The following is a 12315-nucleotide window of genomic DNA, read 5'->3' on the forward strand; positions in this document are numbered from 1 at the left end:
ATAATTCATAAAAAGAAGTTTTCCTAATGATCTCTTGGAAACTCTTATTTGTTGATTAGTTTTGCTGCTTTGCGCTAACAAATGTAATTTGCGTGACTTAGTTTAACTAAAAACAACATAATATAGCTAAAGGAGTTTTAGTAAAACATTGAAATATCGTATGCCTTTCATGTGATTGTATCTCATACTTTTAGTTGTTGTTTTAAAAAATGTATATTTGTTAGCACAAAGTTAAAATAAGCAAATAAATATGGAAAAATTGCATTTAAGAGTTTTGTACATAAATTACAATTGGTATGCTTTTCGCTCATAAGATTTTGTACCTCGTAGAAACCATTTTCTAAATTGCTTCTCAATAAAAATACAATTTGTTTGTATAAAAAACACTTAAACGTATCCGTCTCATTAATAATGAAGTTTTGTAGTTTTATATAAAAAAGATAAATTTTAAAATATTATAATTTATGGAAAAAAGTGTTTTTTATAGAAATAAAACAGTTTGCTGCTTAATAAAATCAAGTATAATCGTGAATTAATATTGAAACACTAAGCAATAATATCGTAAAATAAAATATTACTTAGATTTATAAGAACATTTCACTACCACGTCTTTCTTAATTAATATTTTGCTTGAAAATTGCGAATATTCAGCAATTTAAAATATTTTATTATCATTATCATATTATTATCATAATGTACTATGTTTTAGTAAATAATAATCATGTGTGATCTACATAACGTAAATTACATGCAACGGCCTGTATATTTTAGCTAATTTAGTTTAAACATTATTAGTTTTAGTTTTTATGTAGCCTCCATATTATTTTAGTCATACCAAGTGACTTAATTATGAATTTTGTAATTATTGATTTTAATTATGATTATTTGAGTTCAACTGCCAATTATCTCTGTTTTTCAATATGTTTTTATTTTAAAATATACTTTTTTGTATGAATGTGTGTTTTTATTTTGCTAAAACCTGAAGAATCATCGATACAAACAAACAAAACAAATGGTTGTTAATTAAGAAAGTCTCTTGTTAGATTATTATGGTGATTATTATTTAAGATAGCTACTGAAGCATTCACAATAGTTAAATAAAAGTTTTCTTGTAACCTGTACAAAATGGATACTTTATTAAATATTATTTCACATTTTCTCTAAACTAAATTTAAGTTACCTACCTAAATCTATCGATCAAAACTTTGAAACTGTTCTATAAAGTTTAAGTTATGAAACTTATATGGAGACTGAGCACTATCCATCCAAGTTAGATGTCTTTTACAACAAGAAAAACATTATCCAGAAAGAAGCAGTTAACTTAATGTGGTCAGTTAGACTTGATCTATTTCACTTAGATGTGACTTAGATGGTTTTACGACGTGGACGGAAGTCTGTTGAAGTCTTTAAGTTAATAGATTTATACATTGTAATGGTCAGATGGTCATATCAGACTTTCAACTCGGTTCAGTAATTTTCAAGAAACTACAAAAAGCTGTAAGTAGCAGTTTTGCACAGTGGAACAAGATATTTTTTAATTTTAAACTTTCGCGTTGCAAATACAGTTAATATTTCAATGTTACCTATCCGCGTATCGCGTTAAAACCTGTTTAAATTATTAAAAAAAAAATTTTTTCTAATTTTTGGTATACTAGTACCAGAATAAAAGCTTGTAATAAAGGTTCGATTCCCTGTCAGGACATTAATTTGAAAATTAAGACATTTCGGGCTTGAATAATTATAATCTGAAATTTGAAAATACAATTTAATTTAAACATCTCATTGAACCTCTGTCTGGAATGATAGACCTAACAAATTAGGTAATTTTAATTTTTAAACCTCTGATGCCTATCAAGTTTATGACCTCAGTTGTTACCTAAATACCACACCACGAAAAATGAAAAAGTAAGTTAACCAGAAATGTTTTCTTTTTAAATTCATTGATTAATATTTACTATTACTACCTATTTCAAAACTATGCAATAGATAGATCACGATTAAACAAAATTCACACCTATCCAAAACATTAGGGGTGAGATTATTTTTTATCTGTGAGTGTGCATAATCTGTAGGGATGTTTTTGTTCATAGTTTGATTGTATCTATGCTCTTTAGTATCGTGAGAACAGTTTTCGATATTTGATTGGGTTTTCCCAAAGAACATCACGTAGGTTTCATACTTATTTTAGAACTAAACGTGTTCAGAAGTCAGAGTAGTTTGAAAGCGAAGGGTCGTGGGTTCGATTCCCACCTTAGGCCATTCGAGCTTTTAAGTTATTAAACATTTTGTTTTAGATGCAACTTTTAACGATAGAAATTGTTAATTATTAACGTCATATTTTGCTTTTTACGGAAGAACTAGATGTTGAGGAATTTTCATGATAAGTAACTATAAATTATGGTCGTTTTGATCACAATAAATGAATCCCGGTAGGACTCGAACCCGCAACTTGATGGCATTGTGGTCCAGTATGCTAACCAGTACGTCGATAAAACTTCTGCCGAAAACTGACTGCGGTTGATAAAAGTAATTATTGAAAAGTATGAGAAATTGTCCAACAGTAGGTATTTTGTCAGTCTGTACTTATATACAAGTTAAAAAATATTTTGTACCTGTACAAATATTTTTCAGCGAATGCTATTTACATAATCAATATAAATCATTAAATTAATCCTCAAGAATCAATCAATCAAGTAATAAATATCAATTAGATCCTCGTCACTTCCCAAAAAAATCAGTCAAAAAGATTGGCACCCATCAAAAATCCAATTCTACCATCAAAATCGGGGGCCGAGGGACAAAACGTCGTAACCCAACAAATCAACATTTTTGCATACGCAATATTCAAATGCACACGCACTATTAGGTGCGCATATCGAAAAAATAAACAAATACATTTGAAATTCAAATTTTTGGCAGCCGAACTATCGGATTTGCATATAGACAAGGTGGCAATCATCGATCACGTATTTTAATACTTTAGCATTATTTGCGGTGCTTAAAAAGTGTTGGGGTGTGATTTTCACACATAAGTTTATTTTTCTCTACATTAATTGAATAATGATGAATGAATTTTTTTTTTAAATGTGCAATGGTATCGTAATAATGTATTTAACGTGCTGTTCTTTAAGTAGCATTGTAGTAGTAAGATTTTTGGCATAACTGGTAATTTGTTTGAAAATTATTAATAACTTGAAAAAATCGAATTGCCTAAGGCGGAAATAATTTTCAAATTAGTTTGAGATGCGACTCTTAACGCAAAAAAATTAAATAACTATGGTAATTGGTTGTCTTTTAAGCCAAGATGTAGTTTCGATTTACACAAGCAATGATATACTTAAAATTGGCCACCAAAACAAAACCACTAACAGACAACAAGCAAGCATTGGACAAATTCCCCTCTTACACAAATGAAGTTTCCTTCTTACCAAAGTTGAGTTATTCGTTACTTTCTCATAAACTACAAACTGAGGGCTGAGTGTGAGTTTACATCAACGTCGTCACTAGTGAACGCGTTTAAAAAATCTATGAAGATTTTAGTTCTTGAAAGTATCCGCTAGGGTCGCTGTACAATCCTTCATACATTTAATGTCATTTTTTTACGCAGTCACCAGTGAGGACGTTTGATGTAAACTCACACTCAGCCCTCAGTTGTAGTTATAGTATAGCCACACTTAATCACTAATGCAATGTAATTCCAATATCCAGCCGGACATTAGCGCATAATTACACGATCGCCGTGACGTACACGTGACGTATACTTCGCTAATCGCCCCCAAATTATGCGCCACCGCAGCAATTTGGTCCCATTTCTGTTGGTAATAGATTGTTTGGGTGTAGACCGAATTAGATGCTTAATTGATCATTATCGCCAAGATTATGGTTAAACTAATATTTCATTATGGTTGGGTAAGCAAACTATTTACATGTCTTAAGCTTTTAATAAAGTTGAAGTTTGAATGTGAAAAAATAAAAACAATGTCCCGGAAATCTCAAATTTTTAGAGGGAAAAATTACGTACAACTTCAACAGTCCACAAACATTTTGAAATGTAATCTGTCGTCCGCAATAAATCTTTCTTTTTTAATATTACCGAGAAAACATTTCCTGCAACGGGAAAGCTGTAAAAATTTTAATACCGCAACACAAAGGGGTTATTAACGAATTTCCACGACAATACAGTGTCGTTAAAGAAATCCTCTTTTCATTTCCACCTTGCGTATGCCAATAAAAGTTTGGTGAAAAAACCACAAAGAAATATATACGCATCGTAAAAACCACAATACAGCTTTTTATTTCCCCAACGTCGGGTCCGTATGCAAAAATTGGTATGAAATTGAAAAACAAATTTGTTACATATTGCGTTTTTGATTCGGCGGGGAACGGGTTGGCGCGGGTTATTCTGTGGCGGACTTCAATATTTTACTTTTTTAATATTATTACGATTTTAGGAAAACACAGATATCAAATTAAATCGTTTATTTGTGCAAATAGGCTCCCAAAAATACTTTTACACCCTACCACTGCTTTGGGACGGTTATGGACCAGTGCTGTGAAGAAGCAGCGTAAGAAAATCAGTCACTATTCTTTCGTAGAAACCTTTTTTGCAAGTATGATGACTTTTACTATTAAAAAGAGTTCTTAGCATTAGTTTTTGGTAGTTTTCTTAAATTAAAATATCTTTCTAGTTATAATTCATTTAGACCCGCCATTCAATGTTTTTAAAAAAGTTATTAAAATAAGAATAATTTCATAACTTTACTATGAAAAATGTACACTTATCAAGTGTTTTAATATCAACCATAATAATTACGGTAACTTTTTATTTTCATTATTTTGTTTAAGAAAACAATCTCATTCATACAGAATTGCCCTACACAAAGGGGTTGTCACACGCCGACGCGTCATGTTACTTCATTAAACCAGTATTACACGCGGACGAATGTTACAATAGACATTTCATTTTTTGCATTTTTTGGGTTACACTGTTTTTGTGGTTGGATTTTATGCACATAATATTTTAACTCGGCCGTTTGGTGTAGTGTTTCAGAACGGACTACTATGCCGAGAGGTCCCGGGTTCGATTCCCGGCCGTGCAGAAATTGAAATGATAAATTTTAATTTCTGTGACGGGTCTGGGTGTTACTATGTATAATGTATGTATTAAAAAAGAGTATTTAAGTATGTTTTTTTCCGTTGTCTAGTACCCATAGGTACAAGCTTTGTTTAGTTTGGGACTAGAGGCGCAGTGTAAAATGTCCAAAGATATTTATATAATTTAAACATAGTGGAATTTTGTAATGCCACTTGAAGGGAAAGTACTCTCAATACTGTAGATAGAAAAGTTTACTCAAAGAAAACATTCCTTTATTTTTGTAAAGAAATAGAACTGCATTCAAAGATTTTTTTAAATTTGCTTACTACACCCGGGAATCGAACCAACTAAATTTCTTAAACAAACTTGATAAATCAAATGAAAGGAAAATCATGAAATCTTAAATTATTTACAGAAACATGTATGGTATGGTGGTAAATTTTTGAAAATCGTTGAAATTCAGTTCTCTTTTCTTTCAAAAATAAAGGTGTTTTCTTTGAGTATATCTATCTACAGTATTAAGGGTACTTTAGTAATTAGGGTGGAAGGAAAGTACCCATTTAACGCCACCCCTTGGTGGCATTATAAAATTCCACCCTGTATAGCATTCACGTAACATTCACTTCCTAAAAGTAAACGTTTTCAAAAATTATAACGTAAGTAAAAGTTAACCGGTTGCAGATCTTCGTTTGTATTCAAAGTCGGGAAAAAATCAAATGATACCGCGATCTAAAGGAGCACAGTGCCATCTATTGGAGACTGCATATACACTCACCAACAGATGGCGCTTGCATGTTGTTTGTGGTTATTATTCGAGACTATAGATAATCACAAGGTCTCAGTAATCAGTAGTAGGTATATGTATTATAAAAAAGTCACTCGCGTTAAATAATAGTTTACATTGCCATTTATTAGGGTTCCGTAGTCCTGACAAGGAACCCTTAAAGTTTCGTTATGTCTGTCTGTCTGTCTGTCCGAGGTTTTGCTTGGAAACTATTGGCACTAGAGAGCTGTAATTTTGTGGAGGTATGTATATTAATCACGCCAACAAAACGGTAAAATAAAATTTTGGAAAAAGAAATGTTTATGGTAGCTCCCCTACAAGTAAAGTGGGGATGAATTTTTTTTTCATCTTCTATCTCATCGTGTGGGGTGTCGTTATATTATATAGGTCTTTTAAAATGGTTTTCCTTCCATACAAAATCTGGCATTGCCATTTTTAATATGTAGGTAATTTCACAAATCTGAAATGTAAATTCAAGGTTTGGAATAAAAGGCTTTATTATTATTATATTATTAAAATGGTTTAGGGGTTTTTAAGACTTTTATTGTGATTTAGGGATCCGTTTGCAAAATATGAAAGTTTAAACTTTTAAGTGCCAATTTTTGTTCGAGTAGGGCGTCCCCCTCTCAAAACTAAACTGTTGGCTTGAAAAATCTGGAAAAATTATAATAATAGTGCTTTTTATGAACTTTCAAGGAAAACTATAACGGTTTTATTTAGGAGTAATAGTCGTTTATCTCGTGTATAACATACAAAGTTTAAAAATCTAATAAAAATTCCTTGAAAGAAAATATTAAAAGTGACTTTAAGTGAAGTAATTGCTTGCTTCTGAAATATACCGGGTGTTTGGTAAATGGGTATATGAGCCGACACTAGCCCATGTTAACATGGTCATATAAATGGTATGGTGAAATCAGAAAATTGATATCTTCATTTTAATTATTTTAATTGTCATAGAAATCGATTTTATAAAATTTATTTTGTATGAAAATTAAATAAATAAAATCATGATATCAAATTTCTGACTTCACCATACCATTCATATGCCTGCCTATGTTAACATGGGCTAGTGACGGCTCATATACCCAATTACCTAACACCCTGTATTGTGGTAACGACGGACTACTACGGAACCCTATACCTATACTGCGCGTGACACGACACGCACTTGGCTAATTTTATTTTTCATATAAAATTTCACTAATTAACGAGTAATTTTAAAAGACATCCCTCAGCCTACACACACTATTAGCCGGCTGATAGTTTGTATGGACATGTATGAAAGTGCGCACATTACACCGATTTAGAATCAGCCAATTCCTCATCAAAATTCAAAGCCGACCAAACTATCGAACGATTAACTAAATTCTGTAGGGCTGCGGGGTATCTTAAAGCATACATGAAGTACACTGAACCGTCCCACACGTGACATTGACAGGGGGCGCTGTTATCTATGCTGGATTATTAGTTCCGATCATTGCCACGTTGGACAACCATAAATTAATATTATAAATGAGGGCGCCACTGTCAATAATGGGTTTAATTTAAGTTGTTTGCCATTTGTCGTTACTAGAGATGAGACGTATTTACTAGAACAGATCCACACACTAGGTATTTTACAGTACTAGGCGGCACCTATTCCAATTTTTAAAATACTTGATCCACCTAGTATTTTATAAATTACACGATTTCCGACCCTACCATCAAAGTAATAGAGGTTATTATTGCGTAATCCGTAGTCGTGTATTACGCGCACCTAGTATTTTCTCGCTAAGCTTATGTGCGAACGTAGAGATTCACTCCGTCTCTGTCTGACCAAACAAATTTGAGCGCGACGAAGCAAACGCACACAAACGTAGTCAAACCATATTCATGTAAATTCATGTAAAAAAGAAAAAAATATGTAAATATTTTTATTAAATTCATAATATCTTTTAAATACGCCAATTTTTAAGTTGCCAGTCCTAAGCCTGTTGAAGTATGAAGGGAGGAATTATTATTCAATTTCAAATTGTATTTTAAAGTCATATTATAGCCTGACCAGGAACATAAAAACCCTGGCATAGAGGCGCGTCAATTGCATTTGATAGTGCAACACTGAGTACAGTCGTACCTGTGTTAAATTAATAGGCTAACTTTATGTATCAGGATTCAGGATTACGGGCTAATGTGATATTTTCATAAATTAACAAAAAGAAATTATTATAGGTAACCTGGTTTAAATAAATTAAATGAAACCATCAATCGAGCTGGTAGGATTTGTTTTATTATTCATCAATAATCAAATTCAGAACTTGAATATTCAACTGCAATGTCTGCTCATGAACGCTTCAAACTCGGTACTTCTTTCCCAATTCCATAAAATTGAACACGAAAGTGACAAAAAAATTTAAAATAGGTAGGTGAAACAAACCACAGCTAATTTTCATAGTGGACTGTACTATACGATAAACATGTCAGTCAATTTGACAACCTTTGTCGGAAACATTATTCAATGAAAATGTTGTCCGAACCCTTAGTATTTCTCTTCAACAAATACTTTAACACATTGTGAACCACTTTTCTTTCACGACTATAAAAAGATTTTAGCAATTTAATTCACAAAATCAATTGTGCACATTTAAAATAAAGTATGTTTACACTTTGACAGCAATAGACTGACATGCAAGATGACACGTCAATGAAGTTTTCAGTTACTGTTGCCATTAAAAGAAATTAGTACCATTAGTTTTCCGCAACATGGCGAGGGTTTTTATGTTCCTGGTCGGGCTATACGTGGATTAGTCCGCACTAGTCGCGTCAAGTATGCTAAATTACTACATACTAGGTGGAATAGGTATTTGGATCGAGTATTAATAAAAACTAGGAATAGGTGCACCTAGTATCAAATTTACCTAGTATAACCCATCTCTAGTCGTTACAGAATCGTGGGTATAGTAATCACGTAACATCCACTTGTAAAGAAGTGAACGTTCTCAAAAATTGTAAATGTCTAGTTATGTTTAAATTAGTGAACAATTTTCGTTTGTCTTCAAAGTCAGGAAAAAATCAAATGATACCGCGATCTAAAGAAGCACAGTGCCATCTATTGGAGACTGCATAATACACTCACCAGTAGACGGCTTGCATGTTGTTTGTTTTAGAAAATCTTTGAATGCAGTTCTCTACTCTTTCTTTTCAAAAATAAAGGAAGTTTTTCTTTGAGGTTCTTTCCCTCTAGGCTAGGTGGCATTACAAAATTCCACCCTGTATAAACTTATTAATGTATCTTTATTATACTTAGTATACAGGGTGTTAGGTAAATGGCTATATGAGCCGGCACTAGCCCATGTTAACATAATTATGCATATAAATGGTATGGTGACGTCAGAAATTTGATATCATCATTTTAATTTTTAAATGGTCATACAAAATATAATTTATAAAATCAGATTTGTATGAAAATTTAAATGATTTTATCAATTTTTGACTTCACCATACCATTTATATGCATAATCTTCAGACAACTAGAGGACAGTTCTTTAGAGTAGATAAAAAGGGAAGGTTTAATCTCAACTTTTACCTAATTAATGTCCAATATTATGGATAATAAAATACTCGTCCTCAATACAAAAAAATTGCCCTTTACGGAAAACGAACCCGCTACCACCAGACTTAGGGACCGTGAAGAGGGTAGTTTCTAAAAGTCACCCTTTCCACCAAATATTCCCACAGGTACCAAAATGGGTGGAGGAACACATACCATGGTCACGTGTCAAAAAATTAGCCCATTGTAATATCCCATACAAAGTTGTAGATAATAATATGTGTGAAATTATGGGGTACAAATAGTTTTCAAATCGACGGCAATATGAATTATCTTTTGTAATGAGCTTAACGGTTTTTGATATTAATTTTTGGGGTGGTGGGTGGATTAAAAAATGGTGGTTAAATAATTTAATTTGAAAATAATAAGGTGTTAATCGGGGTGCGATGCTTGTCGCGGTTTAAGATACAGGTTTTTGTGAAGATTGTCTGCCTTATTTAATAAACTTATAAGTAGTAAATTCATCGTCACTGAGTTTTTTTCTGTCACGTTAATACATAAGTATTTAATGCGCATTGTTTAATTAATTTATTTATTTAAAATCTTCATTTTTACACACACAAAAAAGCGACCCAAAAAGGCGAACGTAATGCCACGCAGCATGCTTGCGCTGAAATTGTTCTTGTAGTACTTACATGACTCCAAAAATTCTGCTCCCTTCAGCCTGCTTGCTTGTAATCTGAAACAATAATTTAAAATATAAAAATCAAGTTAATACAAATATTGGACTTCATACTTTTTATCAGACATTATAGCAAATAAAGATTTTTTTTTCTGTGATAGTAGGATATTTAATAGTAAAAAATAATTTTATAATAATACATTAACTTAAAATTATATTTGTAAATATTTAATTTTAGTCTATGTAGGTTAATTATTTGTATTATTCTTAATCTCTTAATTCTATACTTTTAATAAACTTATTTATGCGCAAGTAAATAAACTTAAAATTACTTAAAAACTAAAATTTAAAAATTACTAATGATAAAAACTATTTACAAAATAAAAAATACTTCACCCCCAGCGCCGCAGTCAGGAATGGTGCCCAAAAGGCTGGCAGCATTGCCACGTTGAATGGCCAGGCCATTTAATTTCGTATCAAAAAATTAAAATTTTTACGAGTACCTAGTCACTTTATTATACCTACCTACCTACTTAATGTCGTAGGCAAAACCAGGCATTTTACCTTAGATGTCCAATTAATGGCTGTAACCACATTACTTAGCCTGCGAGCCTGCCCAGTTTTGCGTGATCCTGCATTACTGGGTCCCGTAAAACTGGATTGTCGTGGAAAATCGCTCTAACAGTAAATGTAGTCCATCGGCTAAGTAACCGCATTACCTAGCACTAAGCCGCCTGTGCTAACAGTCGGAATCAATCATGTCGCGTCCTAATATCACTTATACACGAGCTCATCCCCCAAATGGAAGCCTTAATAATATTCCTATGAGGGTATAGACAATGTACGAAACAGAAGTCAATATTGTAAGTTGAAACGTTTGTTTTATACCTAAGCTATAGTACGTTCAAAGGAATTCGGAATATTGTTTCTGATTCTAAAAGTAATTGTACTGTAATTGATTGTTGGTCTATGAAAGTTTGACAGATGACATTGACGTTTTTGCTTTTCGCGCCTCTTGGCGGCACGCGGTCTCTTAGAGGAGCACGGAGGCTTCAAAATGGTTACTCTGCTTAACTTATGCCTGTCTTTTCATTGATTATCCTACACTACAGTAATGACTGTGAAACTAGAAGATTACGCATAGTTATAAGATAAGTAGGTACCCATTTACGTATAAAAGTATTGAGTTAAATTATTTCAATGTACTTTCGTCTCGTCAATAATGAAAAATCTGGTTTGGGATAATCTTTTTGGGTATGATTTTTTCACGCGATTTTCTAACAAACCTTTTGAGTCAAATTGATTTAGACACCGATTGGTAATCAGTTATTATTTTGATAATCATTTTATCTTAAAGTTTCAACAAAACTAATAAAAATAACGTAGGCAGTAAACATTTTTCAGTGGCAGTATTAACGAATAAAACCTTCTGTACATTTTTCAACTTTTGTTGTTCTTTGTCAGTAAAATCATCCCTTGATTGTAAGCACAGTAGCCGGACATTCAATATCGATGCAAATGTTGATGGGGAAAGTGCAGTCATCACATGTTGTGTACAAGTACTTGTGTATGTAGCTATTAATTAAACACTTATCGAATTTCACGCTTTGTACGGAATCAGCGTTTGCGAACTACTCGTTATTGATTATTAAACCAATATTGGCGCAATGGGCGATAGTGCTTGTCTATATTAATATTATAAAGAGGAAAGATTTTGATTGTTTGTATTGAATAGGTTCCGAAACTACAGGATCAATTTAAAATTTTCTTTCACCGTTAGAATTTTACATAATTTCTGATGAACATTAGGCTGTACCACAGAATAAGTAATAGTACTAAGGTACGAAGTTCGCCGGGTCAGCTAGTTTAGCAGGTAGGTATTTCATTACCGTGGTATTTCCCATGTACGAGTAGGTATACATATGCATAAAAAATAACATTTAATGTTGAATTTTATTTCAATTAAACTTTTTCATTTCTTCTAAAATTTTCATCGCTTATTTTATGTTTTACCTAGTGCAAGTTGCTATGATTTAGCTCTTAAACTTTTTATGATACCAAACCAATGTCATTGACACCTACCAAGTTTGGTGATTTATTATTAAGAGCCATTTCACAAAAATATTCCGCGCGAATTTAGGTAAAAGCTGTCAACGCAACGTCAAAAGAGTAAAAAGAACGCTGAAATGGACAAAAAAATCTTGAGCCGTGACCGTATTAAGACTTGA

Source organism: Ostrinia nubilalis, chromosome 20 (genome assembly GCF_963855985.1).
Source record: "Ostrinia nubilalis chromosome 20, ilOstNubi1.1, whole genome shotgun sequence".
Lineage (NCBI taxonomy): Eukaryota > Metazoa > Arthropoda > Insecta > Lepidoptera > Crambidae > Ostrinia > Ostrinia nubilalis.